The 15,982-nt window shown below is 41.1% G+C and overlaps 1 protein-coding gene across 2 annotated transcripts in view; it reads left to right on the forward strand.

The window, feature by feature from the left end:
- The window catches only part of CNTNAP5 (contactin associated protein family member 5), a 967,841-nt gene that overhangs the window by 106,016 nt on the left and 845,843 nt on the right, over positions 1-15,982 (forward strand). The window lies entirely within an intron of this gene.

Here is a 15,982-nt window from a genome sequence, read left to right on the forward strand (position 1 = left end):
ATATACAGAAGGTCAATGTAGTATATACTAAGTAAAGATTTCAACAGACTGCACCCACACAGAAACACAAAGTACAAAGTACTGTTTGAGTACTAGTTATGCTGTTAATTCACATAGTAGAACACATTAAGGACAGAGATCCTACATGGGGAGTAAGTGCACAGTGACTCCTGTAGTTGATTTAACAACTGACACTCTTATTTATGGCATCAGTAATCACCCTAGGCTCTTGTCATGAGCTGCCAAGGCTAGGGAAGCCTCTTGAGTTTGCCAACTCTGGTCTTATTTTGACAAGGCCATAGTCAAAGTGGAAGTTCTCTCCTCCCTTCAGAGAAAGGTACCTCCTATATGCATAGGAATATATATATATATATATATATATATATATTTATACATATACATGTGTTTATATTTGTGCAAATTCTTTTTATATTCTGAATTGGGACCCTTGATCTATCATGTGTTAACAAATATCTTTTCCCATCCTATTGAGTAGTTTTTTACTCTCTTAGATTTAAAGAATTAACCTTAATGATCTAATTCAGGAATATTTCTCTTAAGGATATTGTGTCTTGTTTAAGACATCATAAGACAGTCTCTTATCATCTAGAAGTATTATTGTTTTACCTTTCATATTTGTATCTATAATCCTTTTGGGATTTTCCTTGGTAGTGTGGACTAAGGTCATATTTTATTATATTTTTCCAGTTGTCCCAATGCCAATGAAAAGGTCATTTTCTCATTGCATGGCAGTGCCAATTTTGCTATACATCCAGTGTCTCTATCTGATTCGATCTGTAGGTTTCCTATTCCATTCCACTTGTCTGTTGCATAACCTTAAGCCATATTGTATGGTGCTAATTTCTGTAGTTGTGATTCTTGGCAGAGTAAATCTCCTTATTCAAGAGCACCATTAACTGCTCCTTCTTAAAAACTGTGCATATAATTTTTAGAATGAGCTTGTCAAATTCCACAACAAAATGTGTTGGGCTTTTGATAGGGACTTCACTGAGCTCCATGGGAGTAACTGGCATTTTTCTAACATTAAATGACCAAAGATGCTGATCTATCTTGCACACTGTTCAAACGCTCTTCTATATTTCACTCAATAATAGCTTAGAATTTTCAGAATAGAAAACTGTACACTTTTAGTTAGATTTATTTTTAAATATCTTGCATTGTTATGGTATATTATAAATTGTACCTTATTTTCAAATATAATCTTCTAATCGCTTGTTGCTAGAACACAAAAGTAAATTTATTGTAGTACACTGACCTTGAGTCTACCAGCCTTGCTAACCTCATGAATCCTAATAATTTATTTATGGACTTTATCAGATTTTCTATGTGTATAATCATACCATCCATGATTAATGGCATTTATATATTTTCCTTTCTGATCCTAATGTTTAAATCATTCCCTAGCCTTAAAACAGTCCAGTGTGCAGTCAACTGAGAATTGTCCCCAGCCATTTTCCTTCTTGACCCCAAAACAAAAGTTTCAAACTTTCATTAATAAATATATTTTTTTAGGGGCCAGCACCATGGCTCATTTGGTTAATCCTCCGCCTGTGGCACCGACATCCCGTATGGGCACCAGTTCTAGTCCTGGTTGCTCCTCTTCCAGTCCAGCCCTCTGCTGTGGCCCGGGAGAGCAGTGGAAGATGGCCCAAGTGCATGGGCCCCTGCACCCGAATGGGAGACCAGGAAGAAGCACCTGGCTCCTGGCTTCAGATTAGTGCAGCAACGGCTGTAGCGGCCATTTGGGGAGTGAACTAACGGAAGGAAGACCTTTCTCTCTGTCTCTCTCTCTCTCTCTCTCTCTCACTGTCTATAACTCATTGTCACAGGAGTGTCAAATTGTTAAGTCAGCAACAGGAGTCACTGTGTACTTACACCCCATGTGGGATCTGTCCCTAATGTGTCGTCTAAAGCCAAGTGATGCTATGACTGGTACTGAAACAGTATTTTTATACTTTGCGTTTCTGTGTGGGTGCAGACTGATGAGGTCTTTGCTAATTATATACTGAAGTGATCTTCTGTATATAAAGAGAATTGGAAATGAAAAAAAACAACCTGGTGTTAAAATGGAAATGGCATAGAAAATTAATTAATTTGAAAAAAAAATTATGTAGGATCTCTGTCTTTTATGTGCTGTACATTGCTATTTAATGCTATAATTAGTAATCCAATGGTAGTTTTTTCACTTTATGTTGCTATAAGGGCAAAATGTTGAAATCTTTACCTAATATATACTAAACTGATCTTCTGAATACAAAGAGAATTGAAAATGAATCTTTATATGAATGGAAGGGGAAAGGGAGCGGGAAAGGAGAGGGTTGCGGGCGGGAGGGAAGTTATGGGAGGGGGGAAGCCATTGTAACCCATAAGCTATACTTTGGAAATTTATATTCATTAAATGAAAGTTTAATAAAAAAAAAATAAAAAATAAATATATCTTTAGATACATTGTAGGCCCAAATCACTTCCTAACTATATACTGAGCTATATGTAGATATATACAGATATTATAATGATATTATGATAAAAGCACATGATTAGCATAGCATTATGCAATTAAATATAAAATCAGAGAATGCACATTTATTTTCAAAGATTACCAGATTTGGTTGATTAATATAGTTTGTTATTTTATGGAAGCCCAACACAGATATAGAAAAATGTAAAAAATATAGATTTATATATCAATGACAAACCACCAGATGCTCACCTACATATAATTACATTTGCTTCAGGTGTTATTAGGTTACTAGCACTGGCATAAACTGTGAACATGTTAAGAGTTCAATGATTTTTTTTCACTTCACCCTACTTAGACATCTGGGACTGAATGCAAGGGGGCTATGGGGGTAAATACATTGGACACAAAGGTTATTGGCATTCTAACCAGGCCCCCAAATTTAGGAAGAGATTGTCAAGAATAATACATTTTGAAAATAAAATGGGGTGGGATCCTGGCAGAGCCACAGGCAGTCTTCAAGGTAGGAGACTATTAAGGACTCTGAAGTCAGATAGACCTGGAGTTGTCTGACACTGATGATCTTTTCTGAGGGACATGTGACTTACCCAGAGTTCAGATCCCTCATCGGTCAAGCAGTCATTGCCTTCCTCACAAGATGGTTTTTTGTTTTGTTTTGTTTTGCTTTTATTTATTTATTTTTTGGTTCATCATGTAAAATTGAATAACATTCAGATTCACAACAATGTTAGACCTAGGTGTCAATAATGTATGTTAGACCTAGGTATCAATAATGCTCTAATTCAATGATCTATTTCTTTCTGCTAAACTTTATTTGATGTTGGTATTAACTTACTCTACAAATGTGCATGTTGGGAAAGCACAATGCTGAACACATAGTCTATGCTCCACCAAGGTTCATTTCTCTCTCTGTTCGTCTTGTGTAAATACAGGGCCACTTTTTGTTGTCATTTTGCTTTATGGGCAGACAGAGAACTCACAAGGAGGTAAACGTAGCAATAGATTTCTCAGAAGGAAAATCTTTACTAAATAGTAGCTCTGGCTATGTCTCCTCTCCATCCAGTGTGGGGATGAAGTGGGCACCAGGTTGTAAAGCCTTCAATCATAGTCCCCCCAGCTGGAGCAGATCACCTGCTACTCTCTGTGGGAAGTAAAGCAGTACAGATTGAAGTTCTTTTCTGACAAATTTTGACACAAAGGAATTGAAGACGAGAGAGAGGGTGGCGTCAATGAACAGCTCTGTGCCCATTGCCTCAAGTCATTTTGGGCATGCACTCAGTGTCTGGAGATGAGCTCCGGGTTTTTCCTCCTCTTGGGGACTCAGTGCTGGCACATAGTGTGTTCATGAAGCCTCACAGCCAATCTGCGTTACATCACAGAGACTCGACTTTTCTTAGAGCTGTCCTATTTCTACAAGAATTTAAATGTGCAGCCTAGATCTTCTGGACATTTTAGGCACCATTTCTACCGAGCATTCTTGATCTGTTAACAGTTTTCACATACCAGAGCTTCTGTGAAGGTGACATTAAAGAAATGGACAGCATTCCTGGCAACGTCCTCTATGATGTTCCTCCTACAACATCTTCTTGAGCCACTGGTTTCAGAATTGCATATGCTGCACTGTCACATTTCCCCTTCACTCCAAAAGAGCTTCCTGCCTATGAAGAAGAAGGCAAGCCAGGCCTTTTTAAGCAAATGAAATATGGTTACCATTTTATGAATAGATCTTTGAGGTGGTCTCTGCCATATTTTGCCAAAGCTTTCATATTTTCCTGCTCTTGAAAAATGAAGGTTGGTGAAACACTCTCCCTCTCCCACTTCCCCAGAGTGCTACAAACTAACAGTGTTAATACTACACTCAGAGTTATTTCAGCTTACATTTTTTTTTACCCCTGTTAGATTTCTTGGTTCAACTTTCAGAGGACAAAAACCGAATCATGCATTTACTGCAGGAATCTGAGGCTCACTCTGACCACATCACCTAAGACTTCCCTTGTCTTCATACTTCCTAATCCCACTTTCCCACCCTACATTTTTCTACTCCTCCAGGGCACACTATAAACTTTATTTGACTAACTTGTCTCTTATCTGCTGTTTTACCAGGATATGAACTCCACAGAAGCAAAGGGCTTACTATGTGTACTTTTAGTGCCCAGAGTAGTGTACAGCATGTAGTGTGTGCTCAACACATTTTTGTTGTGAAATTCATTGTCTCAATTTATAAAAGGGGCACTGAATTCTGAATTATTCAGGCTGATTTGGGGTAAAAAGTTAAATTGGATGGTAATGGAAAACATATTCAAAGAATCTGTAATGAAGTACTCTAATTTGATTAATTTTACCATTATGCATTCTTTTTTTTAAACTATATATTGGTTTTCTTTTTCTATAGAAAATTTTTATTTAATAAATATAAATTTTGAAAGTACAACTTTTGGATTATATTCACCCCATAACCACCCTCCAACCCACAAATCATCCCACCTCCTACTCCCTCTCCCATCCCAGTCTTCATTAAGATTCATTTTTAATGATCTTTATATACAGAAGATCAACTCTATACTAAGTAAAGATTTTCACAGTTTGCACCCACACAGACATAGAAAGTATAAAGTACTTTTTGAAGACTAGTTTTACCATTAATTCTCATAGTACAACACATTAAGAACAGAGATCCTACATGGGGAGTAGTTGCACAGTGACTCCTGTTGTTGATTTAATAATTGACACTCTTATTTATGACATCAGTAATCACTCGAGGCTCTTGTCATGAGTTGCCAAGGCTTGGAAGCCTCTTGAGTTCACAAACTCCGACCTTATTTAGACAAGGCCATAGTCAAAGTGCAAATTCTCTGCTCCCTTCAGAGAAAGGTACCTCCTTCTTTGATGGCCCGTTCTTTCCACCAGGATCTCACTCACAGAGATCTTTGATTTAAGTCATTTTTTGCCACAGTTTCTTGGCTTTCCATGCTTGAAATACTCTCTTGAGCCTTTTAGCCATAACCAAATGCCTTAGGGCTGATTCTAAGGTCAGAGTGATGTTTAGGTTAGCATTATGTATTTTCTACTCAAATGGTAATCATATCAAAAAGGTCTTGTTCAGAAGAAGTAAATTCCTTTCCATAATTTTTACTCCTTCACAAACACTTGCCGACATACTCTCCTGCTTTGTACTCAAACACAAACCTAACTAAGTCACGTACAACAGTGGTTCTTAAATTCAAGTTCTGCACCCCAAACCCAAGCTGATTAAACCAGAAACTCTGGTGTGTGCAGTAAACTGCAAGGGTTGCTAATGTGCGGTCTCACTTGGTCCACATCATCATTTTAAAAAGAGACAAGTTTTAAATTTAAATCATTTCTCTTTTTGTTCTGAGATAATATGAAAATTTAAAGGGTCATTATTGTGGCATAGTGGATAAAGCCATCACCTGCCATGACTGCATCCCATATAGCCACCAGTTCGAGTCCCGGCTGCTCAATTTCTGATCCAGCTCCCCGATAATGGCCTGTAAAAGCAGTAGATGGCCCCAGTGCTTGGACACCTCCACCCATGTGGGAGACCCAGATGGAGCTCCTGGTTCCTAGCTTCGGTCTGCCTCAGCACTGGCCATTGCAGCCATCTGGGTAGTGAACCAGTGGATGAAAGATTCTCTCTCTCTCTCTCTCTCTCTCTCTCTCTCTCTCTCTCTTTCTCTCTTTCTCTTTCTCTCTCTCCATAACTCTGCCTTTCAAATAAATCAATAAATCTTTTAAAAGGCATTGAAGATTAAGATCAGGCAACAATTAATTTGGAATACAAGTTGTCCCTTGGTGTCTGTGAGGGACTGGTTCCAGGACATCCTTCTTTTTCCCCTTTTCCCATACCCAAGTCTGTGGATATTCAGGTCCTTATATAAAATAGCATAATATATGTATATAGTCCATGCACAGACTCCCATATCAACTAATGATCACTAAATTATTTATATCTGATAAAATGTGAAATCTATGTAAATTGTGGCTGATTATACTGTTTCTGAAATAATGACAAGAAAAAGCATCTGTGCCTGTTCAGGACTGATGAAAGTATTTTTTTCCAATTGGTTTCAATTCATGTAACTTTGAATGCAAGGATGTAGAATCTATGAATACAGGAGGTGAACTGTATACTGCATCTCTCTCTCTCTCTCTCTGTACATACATATATATGTATATATTTACATGTAAAATATCTGTATACCTGTAATGTGCAAGAATATATGCACATACACTCAAATACAGAAAAAGCGTGTAAAGACCAAATGTGTGTCCTTCAATGTTTTGATCACCAAAAGCCCTTGAAACTCCATCACCTGTCTCAGATTGTGATTTGAATGCCTGTCTGGCATTCAGCTTAGAAGAGTTGACAAATCATTCAGAGACCCATCCCTTCCAGGGGACACCTCTATCACTGGGCAGATTGAAGGGACTGTGTGGAGGAGTCACAAGGAATAACCCTTATTTTTCAGTAAGGAAGTAACCTGATAGCAAGCCAGCTCACTTAGTAAGCCATTATGACTCAACCTGCTTGTAGGGATTCTGGACCTGGGGACAGCATTTTGCAGGAGAAAAGGTGAGTGGAAGTTCAGAGGAACCAAAGCACTCTGATAGCAATTTGTGATTTTTTTTTTTTTTTGACAGGCAGAGTAGACAGTGAGAGAGAGAGAGAGACAGAGAGAAAGGTGTTCCTTTATCCGTTGGTTCACCCCTCAGTGGCCGCTGCAGCCAGTGCACTTAGGCCGGCGCACCACGCTGATCTGAAGCCAGGAGCCAGGTGCTTCTCCTGGTCTCCCATGTGGGTGCAGGGCCCAAGCACTTGGGCCATCCTCCACTGCACTCCCGGGCCACAGCAGAGAGCTGAACTGGAAGAGGAGCAACCAGGACAGAATCTGGCTCCCCGACTAGAACCCCGGGATGACAGCGCCGCAGGCGGAGGATTAGCCTATTGAGCCGCGGTGCCGGCTGCAACTTGTGATTCTTAATCTAAGCTGCCTGTTACAGGACTTGCAGGTGGCAGGTGGTGGAGATCAGGGAGAGGAGGGGATCCAGCATCTGACAGGTGCTCTCTATGGGCTGGGAATTTACCTGTGTATCTTATTTAGTCTTAAAAATAACCCTTGTGTTAAAAAATACATCTGGCTGGCGCCGTGGCTCACTTGGTTAATCCTCTGCCTGTGGCACTGGCATCCCATATGGGCGCCGGTTCTAGTCCCAGTTGCTCCTCTTCCAGTCCAGCTCTCTGCTGTGGCCCAGTAGGGCAGTGGAGGATGGCCCAAGTGCTTGGGCCCCTGCACCTACTTGGGAGACCAGGAAGAAGCACCTGGCTCCTGGCTTCAGATCGATGCAGCGCCAGCTGTAGCAGCCATTTGGGGGGGGGGGGGGGGGGGCTGTGAACCAACGGAAGGAAAACCTGTCTCTCTCTATAACTCTACCTGTCAAATAATATATATATATATATATTAGAGAAGGGAAGTGACATTCAAAAGGTCCTTGTGATTTTTTTAAAGATTTATTTTATTTATTTGAAGGGCAGAGTTGCAGAGAGAGAGAGAGAGAGATGGGGGGTATCTTGCATCTCTTGGTTCAACCCACATTGTCCAGGGCTGGAACAGACAGAAGCCAAAAGTCTGGAACTCCACCCGGGTCTTCCATCTGGGTACAGGGGCCCAGGAACTTGGACTGACTTCTGCTGCTTTCCCAGGCCTATTAGTAGGGAGCTGGATCAGAAGCAGAGCATCTGGGACTGGAACTGGTGCTCTGAGGCATGGGATGCAGGCATCACAGGTGTGGCCTAACCCACAATGCCATGATGATGATGAGTCCATAAGTCCATATAACTTGCCCAACATCATTTACCTAGAAAATAGGGTTGAAAAGTTTTGGTTCAGGTGTACCTGACTCTAAACTCTCTGCAGCAGAGTGTTTGGAGTCAGGTACACCTGGACCAAAACAAAGCTTTCTTTCTGTTTGTGGAGTAGCCCAGGCTCATTATGGCCTTTACATTCAATGGTGTCTGTTCTTGGAGCACTGCCCGCTTCCAGTCTTCATGAGACAGGTGTTTATCTCTGTTTTTGTGCCAGCTCCTGTGTCATCTATCTAAAGAGCTTCCTGATTAGCTGGAGAAAAGGAGTCATCCATGATCACTACTATGTACTCAGTGTGGGATGCTTACATTGAGAGGATGACAAATCACTTCTAATTTTTACATAAATATTTATTTACTTGAGAAATAGTGTGACAGAGGAAGAAACGAAGAGACAGAGATCTTCCATCTGCTGGCTCACTCCCCAAATTACTGCAATAGCCAAGGGCAGGGCTAAGTTGTAGCCAAGAGCCTAGAACCCCATCCTGTTTTCCAATAAGCATGGCAGGGACCCAGAGACTTGGGCCATCTTCCACTACTTTTCCAGGTACCTTACCCAGGAAGTGGATTCAAAACAAAGCATTTGGGATTGGAATTGGTGTTCATATTGGGATGCCAGTTTCTTGGTGGTGACTTAACCCACTGTTCCACAATGCTGACCCAAAAACACCTCTAAGTTTTAAAAATTTTGCCTGTAACATATATTCATTATGTTGACTGATTGCAAGTTTTATTCAAAACAAGTTTATGAGTGAGATTCCACATGGATGGTGTCAGGCCATGTGCAATAATAATTTAAGATAGACTATAGTATACTATTTCATTTAATAAGGTGAAAAGTTCAAAGTAAATGAGCAAGAACTGCAATGAACAAAATAAAAGGGAAGAAGCTATTGTAGGATCGTTTCTCCAGGGAATAATTTATTCATTCAAGTAATTACTGAATACTTTAGTTCTGGACAGTATTGAGATTTTGGTTCTTTAATTATTTATTTATTTGAAAGGCAGAATGACAGAAAGAGAAGGAGAGACAGAGAAAGAAAGCGGTCTTCCATTCACAGATCCACTCCCCAGATAGCCACAAACACTCAGGCTCCATCAGGCTGAAGCCAGGTACCTGGAACTCCATCCAGGCCTCTCATGTGTGTAGCAGGGACCAAGTACCTAGGGCCATACTCCACTGATTTCCCAGGTGCAGTAGCAGATAGTTGGAACAAAAGTGCAGCAGCTTGGACTTGAAACGTCGCTGTGATATGAGATGCTGGTGTCCCAGAGGACAGCTTAATTGGCTAGTTCTCAAATTTGAAACCACTTGGAGAAGCTTAAAAATGTTACTGGTTGGGTTCTACCCTCTAATAATTGATTTAATTGTTCTGTGGAGTGCCCTGGGCATTGGGGTACTTAAGGGCTTCCCAGTTCACTCTACTCTGAAGGTAGGTTTGAGAACCACCACTCTGGGGACAGAGCACCAGCCATTGTGGATGTGAGAGTCTGACATAAGTGAGTGACACCACAATTACAACATAAGACTAGAACTCACCTAATGATAACTGTGGCTGGACGTACTGTGGGAGCACAGAACTTCTCAACCAGGCTGTTCATTACCACCCAGAGCTTAACCGGAGCTATAAAGGACAGAGAGACAGAAGACAGAGGAAAAGGGTGTTTGAAGCAGAGGCAAGGAAGACATGAAAGGGGAAGGAACAAAGGTGAACTAGAAAGAACTTAGTATTCTTGGTGCATGAAAAATTGGCAAGGAAGGAAAAGGAAAACAAAGATTTGACAAGTCTGCTTGTAAGACTCAAGACATAAGCCCTTAAAACTATCTTAAAAGATGATTAGAATATGAAGAGACATAGAGAGCAAGAGGATATTCTTAGAGATAATCAGAGTTCTAAAGAAAGAGTTAGAAACTGGTCTAACTAGTGAACATAATAGATGAAGACATTGGCATGCAGAACATTTTCTCAACTTTGCCAAATGAGAATGCAAGTGATGCTGTCAACTTGGAGCTTTTGGCTACTTCAGGGCAGGTAGGATAAATGACATCAGTGGAAACCAAGAGAATGATGCTTGAAAGATTCAACATACTGATCTGGCTTGAGAGAAACATGGACATGCATGCAGCTTATCTTGTCCCTGGTCATGCCATCATGCAGTCTTGCTTTCAAAAGTGCTTTTCGGCCAGCGCTGTGGCTCAACAGGCTAATCCTCCGCCTTGCGGCGCCGGCACACCAGGTTCTAGTCCTGGTTAGGGCGCCAGATTCTATCCCGGTTGTACCTCTTCCAGGCCAGCTCTCTGCTATGGCCCAGGAAGGCAGTGGAGGATGGCCCAGGTCCTTGGGCCCTGCACCCGCATGGGAGACCAGGAGAAGCAGCTGGCTCCAAGCTTCAGATCAGCGTGATGTGCCAGCCGCAGCGGCCATTGGAGGGTGAACCAACAGCAAAAAGGAAGACCTTTCTCTCTGTTTCTCTCTCTCTCACTATCCACTCTGCCTGTCAAAGAAAAAAAAAAAGTGCTTTTCAAGATGAAGGTATGTGAGGCACTGTCTATGTGGAATAGTGGTTTAAGCCATTGCCTGCAGTGCCAGCATCCCATATGTGTGCCCATCCAGCTCCCTGTTAATGAACCTGGGAAAGCAGTGGAAGATGGCCCAAGTCCTTGGCTCCTGCACCATGTGGAGACCTGGACGAAACTCTTGGCTCCTGAGTTTGGACCAGACAAGCTCCAGTAGTTGCTGCCATTTGGAGAGTGAACCAGCAGATGGCAGATCTCTCTTCCTCTGTTTCTACCCTCTCTCTCTGTAACTCTGTCTTTCAAATAAATAAATCTTTAAAAAATAAGATGATGGTATGTGGAATTTACCATTGGATTTCCTGTCTTGGTGCTGTTTGAGGCTAAGTTTTTGAGTAAGTTATGGTGGGAAGAATCACTATATTCCTAAAGTTGTATTTATGAAATGCATGAAGTTCATACACCCTAAATAAAAGGTTTCTTTGAAAAAAAAAAAAAGAAAGAAAAGAAAGGTGTGGGCATTAAAGATAGTGTCACCATAGTTGTTTAACCACGCAACAGATTTGGATCATTCAGGAGGCTCTGTGTTTGCCTTGCCTTAGCAACTTCTGTCTTACTGGCAGCAGTTCTAAATCATGAAATAATAGAAGCTTTTAGAATTGTTGCACTATGCACACACAGAGACACATACACAGATGGATTTTCTTCTGCATTAATTAAGTGAAAACCTTTCATACGCCTCCTCTGAGCATCTTAACTCAGCCTCAGTAGGTACAGACTAACCCTTTAAATCAGGCTTCATCAGTGCAAACCATTGACCAGAGAGCACGATGCTTCCTCCCCAGCTGCTCTGCTAGCACACGTGTATGTATTTTCCTTCCCTGCTTTCCGCACTGATTTTCCTTCCTGGAATATTTCAGAGGCTTTCTCCTTTTTCTGTATTTTGGTTTCATTGAAGTCAGCGCAGTCAAGGCAATAGAGCTGTAGAAGAGAAAGCTGTGTGTGATTGGTCCTTCTGCATCGTCAACACAATTATTGCTTATGTCTGGCTTCCTGGACTTTCATCATCATTGAGGAGAGATGTAAAACTAAATCATGTTGCCTCTGTGGTCAGCTGCTGAACTAGGATTTAAGGGAGTCTACAGATGGGGAAATGATGAGGTGTTTTGAGGTCTGAGCTGTACCATAGGAAATGAATGGAGGAAGTCATAGCCCCATCTCCCAGCCCCCATGAACCATCAGATGCACCCAATTTTTAGCCCACACCAACACCTGAAGCTTCCCCATTCACTGCAAACCACTCTGCGCTTTCCCTTATATGAACATCAGCTGAGTTTTATAGTGTGTACCAAACAATTTAGCACTTAACGCTAATTAAATGAGGTTAAATAAAATCACTTCTGCAGAAGTGCCTGCTGTGAACTGTACGAGACAGATGCATGGTACTATTACCACCATTAATTAGATTAATTGACTTTTGTATGTTCATTTTTCCTCCTCAGCTCTTTTGCAAGCTTTCTACTGGAGGTTCCATGTCGGCTAATTCATGATGGGAAGAGAGGAGATTCTAAATAGCTGTGGATTTATTAGCAATGGAAGGACTTGGCTGGCCAGACTCAGGGCTCCTTATGCACAGCGGTCTTATTTCTTCCTTCCGCCATTTTCTCCTTGAAAACTCTCATGCGTCTTTGTGAAGGGAACAATGCCAGCACCCTATCCAGCTATATTTAGACAGCCAGAAATGAAATAACTGCAATGTGATGGATAACCTAAGTCCAGGGAAATGATATTGCTAATTAAGTTGTGAAACATTAGGCTGGCTGTCAAGCCCAGATATATTTAAAGCCATAACGGCCCTTGCTTATTTTTAAACTGTTTGCATATTGAATGATTCTGGTAAAATTGTTTCTATTTATCAGGCTAACTATAAAGTGTTCATCTCCATGATATCTACAAGCATAAAAGCTAATCTGAGATAAATCCAGGCCCCAGAGAACAATGTCTCCTCTTCTTACTCTCTCCTTTTCTGTAACCCTTCTGTGAATAAGAGCTATACTCGATTTTGGAACTCACTGATTCTAGACTTTACGACTTCTAGAAGCAAAAGCATATAGTGAGGTAAAGTAGCAGGAAAGGCAGAAATAACAGCTGCCATCCACTGAATGCCTATTTTGTGCCAGATTCATTCTGTCTTTGGGTTATGAACCTTATCAGCCCCTTTTACAGGTGAAAACACATGCACACACACAAATGACCTGTTCCATCATTGCCCACGAGACAACCAGGGGCTCACTGATTGAGGTGCCATTGTGTCTTCTACTAGTCAGATTTTGTTTTCTCTGGGTTATCTTTTCTTCCCAGTGTCTCTACTTTTACATCTGTTAAAACACTTCAGCCTGATGAGAAGGAAGGCTAAGAAAAATTTTCTCACATGAAGGAGCAGATGAGGTCTCGGGTCTTTTCCAGAGGTGTTCACATTTGTGAGTTAAATTTTCTCAAGTGATAACTCCGTAAAGCTGCTGAAGAGTGACAACAACTCTGGCTTGGGGTCCAGCAGATCTATCCCACTGCCAGGTGGTGCAAAGCACTGTGTGACCATGAGCATTTTCCTCCCTGTCAGAGCAATAAAATAGGGGTGCCCACTTTACTTGTGCTTCTTTAAATTATTTTTTATTTATTTCAGAGAGAGACAGAGCACCAATCTGCTGGTTTATTCACCAAATGCCCACAGAGTTTGACAGAGCCCAAACTGGGAACTAAAAGCTCAGTCCATGTTTCCTGTGTGGTCAGCAAGACCCCACCCAGTTGAACCATCTCTGCTGCCTCCCAGCATCTACATGAGCAGAAAGCTGAGTTAGGACCCAGAGTCAGGTGTAGAACCCATGTGCTTTGATATGGAATGCAGCATCTTAAACACTAAACAGCAGTTTCTTTACGTATTTGTAAAAAGATTGAGTGGAGAAAATTTTAAGATATCTACAAAAAGTCAAAGAGAAAATGGGGAAAGGGCAATGGTAGGACTTCCCAATATTTCCCAAATTGCATTCACCTGAGTCCTCACTTATTCCCTGCTTGAAGGTAGTCTTTCCTAATGCATATTGTATATCTTTTTGCAAGCATAACAAACACATCTTGCTCCAAAATGAGGTATTAGAATGAGCACAATAAAATTGAGGTTTAAGATGAAAAGCCTGGAAGTCATGTTCAGTAGTATTAAGGAAGCCTTAATTGGAGCTCCAAAATGATTGCTTTAAAATCTCTTTATCTTGGTTTGTTGTTCTGCAGTCTGATCACAGAGGGTAGGGTGCCCCCAGCTGACCTACCTTGCATTCTAAAAGGCTTTCTGTCACTTTAGCAAATGAGTAAACTGATACTGTCCTTAATCCTGAGAGCCCTGTACTAATCACAGTAAATTACATGCACAGAGGAATAGAAATGCCTTCTGGCATGAAATCCCAGTCTGGAAGCTCATTCCTTCCTTCCTATCAACTTGCCTAATTCAGGACCACAAGCTACTGTTGTAATTAGAGTTCGAATACTTTTTCTAACTTCTCTTTTTCTTTCAAGGAGGATTTACTACTTAAAATTACAAATTGTGAATATATTGTCAGGCTCTGCATCTGGTCACCTTCTATTTCATTCCTAAGCTCCAAGACATTGCCTCTGTTTTCAGTGGAGAATTTGAGTGGCCTCAAAGTGCTAACTGTGATGTAAGTGACAAGAGGAATAAGAAGGAACTGCAGACTCCTCTGTCCCTGGAACCACCAGGGTCCCTGCAAGATCAACACTGCAGAGTAATCCCTTGGCTCACCAGACTCCAGCCTAAATTTCCACTGTACTGCTGTGCAAGCTTCTGGCAGCCACATCTGTCTCTTCCCTCATGCAAGCTGAATCTTTCATTTGTAATGACTACTTTTTGGCCTATATGTGGAGTGCCAGTGTAACTTTTCAGAGTGAAAAAAATACAATTTATGGTGACTCAACAAGATGATAAAATGAGACTGAGCTAGACCAGGTAGGAATCTGGTCTCTATCCCTATAGAAATCTACCCTCTTTTAGGGTACAGCCAGGGAGTGCTTCAAGAATTCTTTGCTGGTGCCCCCAGTTCCTGTAAGCTCCTCTGACACTAACATTAAGCCCATATCCTTTTGATATATGTTTTTCTTTTTTAGCATGATTTATATACCTTAAATACATGCTTTATCTCACTAAGTAGGCTCTGAACATTGTCATAGAAACTGTTCCTTTATTGTTTAGGGATGTGTTAATCTATGCATCAACTAAAAAATGTATGATTTACCTCACTTCTATAAATGAGAAAAAAGAAAGGGTGATGATGTTATAATATTATAGTCACAATTATCAAAAGTATAGATTTCAAGAATAATATTCCCATAAACATTAGTAGAAAAAAACATTTTTGAATATTTTTTTTAGACAAATCTAAAAATGAGGGTGTCTAGTTACCCAGGGATATTTTAAAATTTTTATTACTATAAGGAGAGCAGATTTCATGTATTTCATAGGTATAATTCTCAGAAGATAACCATACTAAACCACATGAGCGGCTGTGGTTTAGTGGCAAAAGCATTGGCCTAGGAACATTAGTTGTGATGAGTTATAGTCAGCTTTGTTGGTGGACTAGCTGTGCAGTCTTAAATGTATTATTTAAAAGTTGATGGAGCTGGCCAGCGTCGTGGCTTAACAGGCTAATCCTCCGCCTTGTGGCGCCGGCACACTGGGTTCTAGTCCCGGTCAGGGCGCCGGATTCTATGCCGGTTGTCCCTCTTCCAGGCCAGCTCTCTGCTATGGCCCGGGAAGGCAGTGGAGGATGGCCCAAGTGCTTGGGCCCTGCACCCGCATGGGAGACCAGGAGAAGCACCTGGCTCCTGGTTTCAGATCAGCGAGATGTGCCAGCCGTGGCAGCCATTGGAGGGTGAACCAACAGCAAAAAGGAAGACCTTTCTTTCTGTTTCTCTCTCTCTCACTATCCACTCTGCCTGTCAAAAAAAAAAAAAAAAAAAATGGAGCCCCAGTTTTCTGATATATAACTTGGGTTAAAAAAACAAATTTTTGTCCAAG

Source organism: Lepus europaeus, chromosome 1 (genome assembly GCF_033115175.1).
Source record: "Lepus europaeus isolate LE1 chromosome 1, mLepTim1.pri, whole genome shotgun sequence".
NCBI lineage: Eukaryota > Metazoa > Chordata > Mammalia > Lagomorpha > Leporidae > Lepus > Lepus europaeus.